This window comes from Vigna unguiculata, unplaced genomic scaffold, assembly GCF_037176805.1.
Source record: "Vigna unguiculata cultivar grain cowpea cultivar isolate G323 ecotype 2 unplaced genomic scaffold, ASM3717680v1 ptg000297l, whole genome shotgun sequence".
Taxonomy (NCBI): Eukaryota; Viridiplantae; Streptophyta; class Magnoliopsida; order Fabales; family Fabaceae; genus Vigna; species Vigna unguiculata.
In genome coordinates this window covers 22,164-32,500 of record NW_028196932.1, presented here as the reverse complement: position 1 = coordinate 32,500, position 10,337 = coordinate 22,164, and positions in this window count along the sequence as shown.

Here is a 10,337-nt window from a genome sequence, read left to right as displayed (position 1 = left end):
TTTCTTAGGAAATATAATGGGACGGGAGGCCTATCTGACCTTTTGTTTGATTCCATTTTCCAACCCTTTCTTTAGAACCAACCTGGAATGCAAACAAGGAAAGGGCTGAAATCTCCATATCTGATCCAGCAAAAAAAAACCTGACCTTAGCAGTGATAGAGATAGCATAGCTGTAGACAGGGGGAGGGCCCGGATTACCTTTTCTATTAGAATAAGGAAGGGAATCGCTTTGATTGCTTGCGACAGCTTATCGATGCTCGTTAGCGGTGAAGTCCCTCAAACCAGAAGTTTCAAAAGCGGGCCTACGAGAGAAATGAACTTGACATACTGATATCGCATACCGAGGGGAAGGCCTAATTGTACCACTCCCCCTGACCTTCCGCCTGAACTGATAGAAGTTGGCTTGAGCTGAGCGTCTCTTACAAAAAAGGTGCCCTAGTCGCCTCGGTGGAATGCATTGAAGAAAGGAATCCACTCTCAACCCTTTTTATTTAATAGAATGGTAAGCCGGTCTTCTTCTTTTATACGAGTAAACAACTTCTGCTCTAACTCCTTGAGGAAAAAGTCTTGCATCTCGCCCAACTCCTACAAAGCCCACCCCCGAAGGAGAAAAGGAAGTTATCAGCACCGATGTTACTAACCTTATGCTTCGCCAATCTTTATATGCCACGGGGAATCGATCGGTTGAATCCGTTGCAAGCCTATCTTCCGAACCCCGCATCAAAGTCTTGTCACCGTGCCCGCTTGGGGTCTGTCTGAGTAAGGAAAGAGCTCGTAGCCACGTGATAGGTCTTGTCTTGTTGATAACCTGGAGACCGGCGAAGACTGCGCTCCAGCTGGTGGTGAAGGAAAGGGGGAAGGAACTATAGAATAGAAGGAGCTGGACATGAACCGTCACGGTCTTTCTGGTGAATCAGTGCTGTTTGCATGGCACTCATAGGCTCTGGGACTGATGACCTTACTCTTCTAGTCTTTTCCAGTAAGCCTTGTTGGATGACTCAGAGCTCTTGTGCTCCCTCTTTTCAATATCCCCTGTCTTCGTAACCGCAGTGAGAGTAGGAGCTCAAGCAGTTGCCGCTGCAAGACTAGCCGCTCTTGAGTAAATAGCAGCTCTTACCGCGCTTGATGGTGAATAAGCCTTGGAATCCGTGTTGAGAAAGCATCCAATTGCTATTACAAAAGCATATCCCTTATCTAATTAGAAGGAACTTCTTTCCGGCGAAGTTACAGCGGGCGGGGAAGGAAAGCAAGGGACTGATTACACTAGTCAGACATGCCCAGAAGAGGATAAGATCAGAAAAGGGCACAATGCCTCTTGAGATTGTTGAATAAGCTATTCATCAATGCTCGAGTCATATTCTAGTAGACAAACTTTCTTCTTATGTCCACCGGGGAAAAGAATACAAAAAGATTGATAGGCCATTCATTCCCTTCTCTCTCTCCGAATCTTGCTCCCTCATTCCCCTCCATTCGGCTATCGATATTTGCGGAGTTGAAGGCTTAGGCTTAGGTCTAGGTCTTCGCACCGTCTTGGAACCTTTTTTCTGAGCTTTTGACAGTTGAGTCTCGGACGCTAACTAAGGAGACTACTGCATCTCGCTCTTATTATAAAAAAAACAATAAAAAAGAAGACAGGTTGCCCTGCCCTGTCAGTCTCGAGCTCGAGGTCGTCTTTCTTGTCTCACACCATAGAAGCCTTCTTTATACAGACAGGAGTTAGATAAGCATGTAGCTTATGGCTTTATCCTATAGATATATATAGAAAAAAAGAAACGAGGATCAGTCTTCATCCTTTCGCTTTTCAAAGTGAATGATCCCCTCGCTCTTAACCTTTATGTGACCGCAATAGCAAGGGACAGGAGCTCCCCCTAGCTCAGTAAGCAAGTGCTACAAACCTTTGAAACTAGAGTAAAGGTACCCAGGGACATAAAATGCTAGGTTGTGAGGAAGTTAATCGGTTCTTACCTGACAGTTCCTAGAATGGGACAAAAAGGTTTTGCACGTGAATCAGAAAAGGAAGAATACGATCTTGTCGCAATTGAATCCGTAACTGCAGCTATTGAGTCTGCTGTGGGAATAAGCGCCTAGAAGAGAGCTTTCACTGGCTTTTTCTTACTATGAGGATGGATGTAGATATAAGTCGTCTCTTGGCCAGGGCATTAGCAGAGCAGCTTCCACTCCTCCCTTCGATAAGCTTCCCTTTTTTGGCACTGGACCTAGTTACCGCTCCATGGGAACATCTATTCCGCTATCGGGAAAGTCAGGCATGGAATCACGCTAAGGTAAGGTTTCTATCTAATCCATCTAGAATAGGATCTACTCTATCTATTTGATTTTCCACTTCTGCCTGGCTGACTGAAGAAAGAAATGGAACCATAGCTAAGACTGATCGATGAGCCTTCTCTCTCCTTGATCTGTCTAGTTCTATTTTGACTAATCCGAATCTGTGGACTGAGTGAGTAGCTAACTAAAATAGAATATTGGAGGATATAGGAGTAGGGCTATTCTTCGCACCGAGAAAATCTTTTGTTAATCTCGTTATCTCCACGGGCGCTGGGTTAAGGGCAGAATCAGACCTTGGGGAACCGGTACGAAAGGGAGCTAGCTAAGGCAGCAAGCCAAGAAAGGCAGCATAGTAGGCCTTTTAGAATTAGAAAGGAAGCCAACTCTTGTTCGACGTAGGGTAGAGTCACTTATTTCATTCCCTGGGCTTTCCATCCTATGGCTTGAATGCGGGTCTTTGGCTAGAGACGGAGACTTTCCCAGTGAAAGCGCTGGCGTTCAGTTTGGTTGCGTGCTTTCCGATCTCTTTCCCTTCCTTTCTGTGGTAGCATGTTTGCTAGTCTTGTCGGACTAGGAGCTCTACTAGGCTTGACCGTGGGAAATTGACTTCTTCTTGCTCAAGTCAAGTGGAATCAGTTTCATTTGGCTCTAGACTACGATTCGATAGAGAACGATTTGGCACATCTTCGATTTCCTGGAAAGTAGTTAGGCTTGGTTTTCTTTGAGTTCAAGATATTCGGCATAAGCCGTCTTTGCTTTTGCTCTTATCGATGTGATCCTTGTCTTTAGCTTGGCACCAGGGCGGCTTGCTTACCTACCTTATGACTTTCGGACTTGATTCTTTTCTGTTAGCACGCATCCAGTGACCGATGAATCTGTTGTCGGAATAAGCGTAAGCGCAGCAAGAGAATTCGCAGCTTTTGTGCCTAAAATCCCGACTTTAAACTGGGTTGGCTTTCAAAGATAGAGACTATCACTGGATTGCTTGCTCAGTTCCTCAATCCAATTTCCCATTTGACTTCCTGACATTTTCAAGAGCTTGAATAAAAGAAAGGCCTGCTTACCCGCTTCAACTTCAAAGAGGATTTCTCACGGGATTGGTGTAACTGTCTTTCTCCCACTCGATGGATTGCTCCTATTGACCTAGCTGTCTTACTCGCTGTCTAGCCCGCTCTCCCTGACTTTCTTTTTTCTCCCTAGCTTGAAGGAGGGAGAGGCTAGATGGCAGAAGAGAAGGCAATGCCTCCTCGTTCTTCGTTTTCGATTTGCTTGTCCATTTTTTCATTTTCACGTGAAGGAAGCAAAGCAACCTTAGTCTTAGTCTGCCCTATCTTTTTTTTTTCGAATATCCCTGAAGCTTCGAGCCAAGGCAATCCGGAGACCAGTACGGACAGCCCAAGCCCAGAGTTCAGCAGTCAAGTTTGTAGCAACTCCAATTCTAGCTGCATAACCTCGAAGCCAGACGCCCTATCTTCCTCGATCCCACTCATGTTCGGATTCACTAACCATTCCCTTTCTCTTTTTGCATGTATGATTTCTTGGTCGGTCGCTTCCTTTCGCTTTCATGCGGAAGGCCCCCTACCGGCCAGAAAGAATTGTTTGAGATAGTATAGAGCGTAGCGTTGGCTATGGTGCCATTTGCGAAGAAATGAGTTCGCTTTCTTTATACGCTCTTTCTCCCGTCTCGGACGTGATTCGTATTGGATGCTTGATTCCTTAGCAGAGCTACTGATTTGAGATGCGGAACCAGAGCAGAGCTAATGGCTCACTTCACTACCTTAAGCCCAAGCTGGGACATTCTCTTAAGCTTAAAGTCTTTCCTGGGATAAGTGGAACTGTTTACTTATATTTGAACTACTCCGAATTCTTTTCACTCTTTATGACACTAGTTCAGTGGCATCTATCTTGCTCAGTTGTCTTCCTTTGGTCTGTTGATACTATATCCCTCGGAAAACCGGAACTTGTAAGCAGAGTTATTCCCCAACTAGGACTTGCGGGCGAGCTACCCTTGGTTGAAAGCCCTGGTTGAGAAAGACTTTTCTTTACTAGCCGTTCCCTCTACCTGTCTACCGAGCTTACTAGTTCCGTTCATTCCCTGCTGTAACTGTAAGAGCTCAGTCGACTACCTAGCTAAACACCCTTCGTCCAAGTATTCCACCGGTATCCTCTTGGTCGAGAATGGCTAGTTGCGTGGACTTTCATCTAACATAACGTGTTATAGCCGAGCATGGGTAATCTCCAATAGCTGGGAGCGGAACCTTCCCCCCGAAACTTGTTGGACTCGAACCAGCACCTCTGCGCAAAAGACAGACCAGATGAACTACCTTTCTTCGACTCGTGGCTTGACCCGGTTCGTTGCGCGACCTACATCCGGGGGGGTCCTTCACTTCAATATGGGTGTGATTTTGACCCCGTTCCAACCTAGCTAAAAATCCAATGGGACGCCCCAATTGTTCCAGATGACTAAGCACATAAGGAACGTGTGATAGGTAGTATAGAGCATAAGGAGCACAAATAGATATTTGCTGAGCACGCGCAAAAAGTCAAGGACGATGATCTCTGATTTTGCACCTTCTAACATCTCGAATTGAGAAAGTCTCGTCACGCTCTTTCATTCACGATTTTATGTTCTCGTCGCTTCTTCCCCTCGTTCCTTTTCTCTTGGACATCTCACTTGAAATGCATTCATTCCTTTCGATCTTGTACTCAGGTACACTGAACACCAACCCAATCTCAATGAAGACAGGGAACGCAACTAAACCTTTGAACTCGGGTAGCCTTTTAGCATAGCTTTCATCAGAACTAGGCAACTTTCTTTTCTTCTCTTATGAAATTCAAGATCTCCCCTTGAGAACGCACAGAACAGTTACAAAATCATACCCTTTGGATGTTACGTTACATATCTGATACCCTTTGGTCCCTCACGGAACACTGGCTATATCATCTAGCCCCATGTCAACCAATCCAACTCCTCCTGCCGCTATGCATCCTATTGGGACGCTTCGACTTTTTGTTCTGCCAAGGTCTAATCGTTCTGACGTAGTCTAAGTCTTCTAGGGGAATGCCGACTGCCGAAGTTGAAGCTGAAACCAATGATGTTAACCGGCGATGCTGATTCCGAAGCCGTGGCAAAAAATCTTTCCCCTGTAGAAAGAAGTGTCTCCGAACAATCTCTGATGAGCTGACCCTATCTGAGGCTGTCGACTTAACTGCGCCGAATCTGGAGGTTTGCTTTGATCCGAGTCTTCCATGGCCTGATCGTGCTCATATTGATCGGGAGGAAAAAACCTGCCCCAAAGGCTATGCTCCGCAAAAGCGGTGCCCCTTAAATGTGCTCTCATCAGATAGAATGAAAGTTGTTAGAGTATAGGTAAGCCCGGGGAGCTATGGGGGTCGGAGTGGTCTCTCTAGTCATACCAAGTAGCTATATTAGGTTCATTTCCTTCTCGATTCAATCTTTCATTTCGTTTGATTTTAGGTATAAAGCCTATGTCATGGCAGTCAAATCTCTCTTTTTGAACAGAGCTTTAAGCCTTTAGCACATCAATAGATATTGCAGTAAAATCATCTGATTTGAGCCCACTTCCATACTGATTGGAATAGCCAAAAATGCACCTTTCCCCACTATCACTTTCTAGAATTCTTTCTGATACATGCTCCGAGAGGGTTAGCCCCGGCTATCAAGATGAGCTAAATGGTCACACCGCCAAAAGGGAATTTTAAAGATCTCGGGATTGCTTCAATGGCAGAAGCCAGAAGAGTGAATTCAGCGATTGCCTTTTGACATGGTAATTGGAATCTTCCCTCAACCAAGGAGGGATGGGTAGGCTCAACTCGATATGGCTAGAAAACCCTTACCTTAGGGCCACTTCTCATTATACCTTTGGACACAAGGCTCGCCATCTACGGAGCTTTTTTTGTAGTGCTAGTTCAGAGGCTTGGGGCCCGACCCCTGCGGCTGGATTGAATCCTTTTCGAACTACGAATGACTTGATCCTGTCCAAGCCACTAGGAAGGTACCGGAGGCAAGCTCGATCGAATAGAGCCCCAGTCTCCATTTGTCTTACATAGCAAACGAAGAGAAATCGTAAAGCATACAAAAAAAGGGATCCACTAATCCCTGTCATCCCAAGCACCCTATGCCGCCCAACAATAGCCCATCCGGTACCCAGGACGGGTTGGGAAACGCATTCCATTACGGGGGAATGGTCCCGGCTGGTACGTCCGGAGCGTCCAGCTCCAAAAAGAATTTTGAGGAGACCATTTGGGACGCCTTAGAGCAACCCCTAATATCTGACGAGCAGAGACTAACCGGGAAAACTTAATCTGTATTTCGACCTGAAGGATTAGCTCTACTACTAATAGAGCTGAGGCTAAGGAGAAAGCAGAAAGCAGAGCTAGCTAAAGACAAGAGCGAATATCCCTGCTAGCGAAAAAGAGCCGATATCCATCTCTTCAGCGCGAGTTGTTGGTCGGATCGTGGAACTCCCCCCATTATAAATTCCCTTTATCCTGGTTGGGGAGGATGTTAGGTAAAGAGTCAGAGCAGCTATGCAAGCACACACATGGGCACTAGTCAACGCCCTTGGTTTGGTAAAGCCCTAAAGGCGGGCGGAAGGGGCCCTTGCTTTGTTTGGTTCTTAAATGGTGGGTCGATCAGTCTACTCGCCCATGAGATGGATGCTCCTTTCACAGTATCCTGTGAGTCTCTAATTCAAAGCTAACCGAAGCGTGACTTTCAAGAGCATTCCTAAAACGAACCAGCCGCGAAGAAAAAGAAAATAAAGGGTCGCAGGTCTTAGAAGCAAGGCTATTGGTTCAACTCTCGGGGTTTAAGCGGAAATTCCCAGCTTTATTAACCTTTTCCGGCCGGGGCTTTCGTCAATCACTTTGGAGATGGCGTTGAAGGCTAAACGTAAATGGCAGCACTGGATGACCTATTCTAAGGTAAGTGAGCCGAGGATAAGCTGGATTGGATGGAAGCAATCAATATGAAAGATTTTGAAGGCTATGGAGCCGGGCTAAGCAGCTAGGAGGTTTGTTTGCGGGAAACACGGTTCAGAATCCGATCCGATGAGTAGTCGGGATTCGGTTGGTGTGAAGTTTTCGAAGGATAAGTATCCTAGATCTAATGATGAAGGGCTTTGATTTTACTATTCCGGTGGTCTTTTCTTTTTCTCTCTATGTGTCTCTACCTTAGCGCCGCGCCCCTGTACTGTCTTTATAGTGAATCTGGTGCTTACTTTACTGGGAATCCTAGGATTTTAATCTTGCATTTTCCCCGTAAAATTGGATTCAACCCGAAATCCCCTCGGATAAGTCAATTCAAATCTTGCCACTGTTCTTTTTCCTGGGATTTTTTGCATCAACCCAGGCGACCAAGGTACTACGTGCTCGACCCCCCTTACCTCTGGGGTAGTCTTAGTTTTTGCTGCGAACGACTCTGCAGCGATTTCATCCGCATACGGCTTGCCCCTGCTTCAGTCTGGTTCAAATGCTTTCCGTGGTTAAGCTTGTCGATAAGCGAGGGCTTAGAATCATCTTCTTTTGTGTTGTGCCAACCTTCTGCTAGAAGGAAAGAGTCGTAGTCTTAGGCGCTTTTAAGCCCTAGCCTTTTAGTCATATTCAACCATTTCTGGAAAGATAGCCAGGTCAGGGGAATCAACACCTAGTTCTTTCGTACCCAGGCAGCACGGGATGAGACTTTACAGACGACCTTCTGCTCTTTAAGGTCCCAGTCTCAAATCGGATCTCAAAAGTCTGTTATATTAATATAAAGAGAAAAGTATTGACTAACTCTTATATACCAAAAAAAAGAATCCACACACACAAGACTCGACAAAAGATCTCAGAGTGAGCTGCTCGGTGAGGAATTTCGCTATGCCACCCGGCTGTAAGTACTGATGTAGCAAAACCAACGGGAAGATCAGTCCTAGGGTTCGAATAGACTCTTAGTTAGATAGGGAGCGGAGTTTACAAAACGATAGGGTTAGAGCGTTTGAGTAGGGATGGTAAGACATCCAAGACGCGTAGCTGCTTGGAAGTAGCTCCTTCTATAAGTTAAGTTCGAGACTGTTAGCCTATTAGTGATAGTGAAATCACTTTGAATAAGAATAGATGCTTGACTAGTCTTACTCTCGGTCTTGTCTACAGCAGTTCAAGCCCTAGGGAAAAACGTAGCGTAACGAAGCGCTTATTGTAGTACAGCCTATTTTCTCATATGATATTGAATCTGTTGAGTTCTTATCCCACTTGAAGTTGAAGGACTGTTGACAGGGTTAGGCTTATGTCACTCGGATGGGAAGGCGTCAAGTAAAGTAAAAAAGCGGTGGGCTGGCTTAGACAGCAAGCAAGCGAGGAGATTCACCAAGCCGGTGTGACAGTATGAGTAGGGTAGACTAGCGGGCAAAGTCTAGCTGCCTATTCGATAAATGGGGGAGTCATCTGTATAAGGAGAAAAAAAAACCGCCGGCTTTTAGAGAATCTTTCCTCTTCAATTATGCACGATTTAATGGGGTTGTCTTCCTTTCTTGGGAGTTAAAAAATGAGTTGGGTAAGCTTCCTAAGGGTATGGCTTCTCTGGAGCGACTAAGGACACACCCAATCAAACGATCGGTAAAACGGGTCTCCTTTGGTACAATCTCCTCGGCCGAGTATATCCCGTACGGTTGTTTTCAAAAAGTAGTGCAATCGCATTCTATGAACGAATTCCTTCATAGCCCTCATAGATAGAGTAGAGAGAAATGGGAGAAAGCGGATTAGCCACGTTCTAACTCTTCGCCATCTAACTATCATAAGAGTCATTTCATCCCTGAGTATCTGGCTTAGGGATATCTAGTTTAAGTGCCAGTTGCCATTGATCTTCTTGGAGAAAAAATGGGGCATCTATTTCCCTGCCAGTTTCCTTTGCTGTCGATGCAGGCGAGTTGGGCCTATTCTCGTCTCGAATAAGAGAGTACCTGGAGTACTAACATATAATCTTGACTGTTTTATAACATCTTTCTTTCCTGTACTAGGATACGATATACAAGACTCCTTTTCTTTTCCAGTACTATTAGAAGCCCCTATAACCAGGGAGTTTAACTAGAACCTAGATAGAATCTCCGGAATCAGAAGCTGCTATCTCTCGCTATGCTTTTTTGAGTGGATTTGAGAGTGCGGCATAGCTGGAAACTCCTGAATTTTAGGAAGGTTCTAACCTTAATTAAAAGGTAAGTTTGAAGAGAGATTGGGAAAAGTTCCCGAGTGTGAGTATCCAACCCCCTTTTGATTTGAAAGGATCTTTCTGCTTTTTAGTTTCCTAATATGTGTGTACATATTGATTGTATCAGTACTACCAGCGAGCTAAGAGCTAACCCCTTTCTTTTCCTATGGCGTTTTAATACTCACCCCTGAAAGTGAAATAGAGATAGAGAGAATCTATTCAGTTGGAAGGCGGAAAGAAGCACTGGCTAAGACTTTCATGGAGATGGGGCAAGTGTACTAGCATATGAGTTTCCAGCTTTTGAATTAAGGTTTGTCAAACCCTAAGCTGCTACTTAGAAAGGGGGCGTAGCGGGTAAGGCAAAAGAAAAGGTGTCCGCCTAGACTACTGCCACTTTACTTTAGGATAAGGTTTTTGCTTCGAGCAGCTCTCGGGCATTGATTGAGGAAGTAGCCCAACCTTTTTTCATCTACGCAAAGAGGAATTACTTCTTATTTTATAATACCGGAAATGGTGCATCTAGATCGATTCCTAAGGCTGGTAATGCCGAATCAAGGATAAGGCAATACAGTAAGAAAGGAAAGCTATTCATCTTTTGTCTTTGAAGAGAAAGACAGATTGGATTGTACGAACATCTGTGCCAAGCTTAGGTAAGCCGTCCAGAAAAGAGACAAAGAAAGACCTCTCCAAAGCCGGTGCTTAGGCAGACCCAGGTAAGAGCAGCCTTTCTCTTATATAGGAAAGCACTACTGCCACTTTCTTATGTGAATACCTCCTCAATCTCACTCTTTAGTGAAAGTCTCTATTTCACTTTCAAAAAGCAGTCTACACAAAATATAGAGGTACTTTT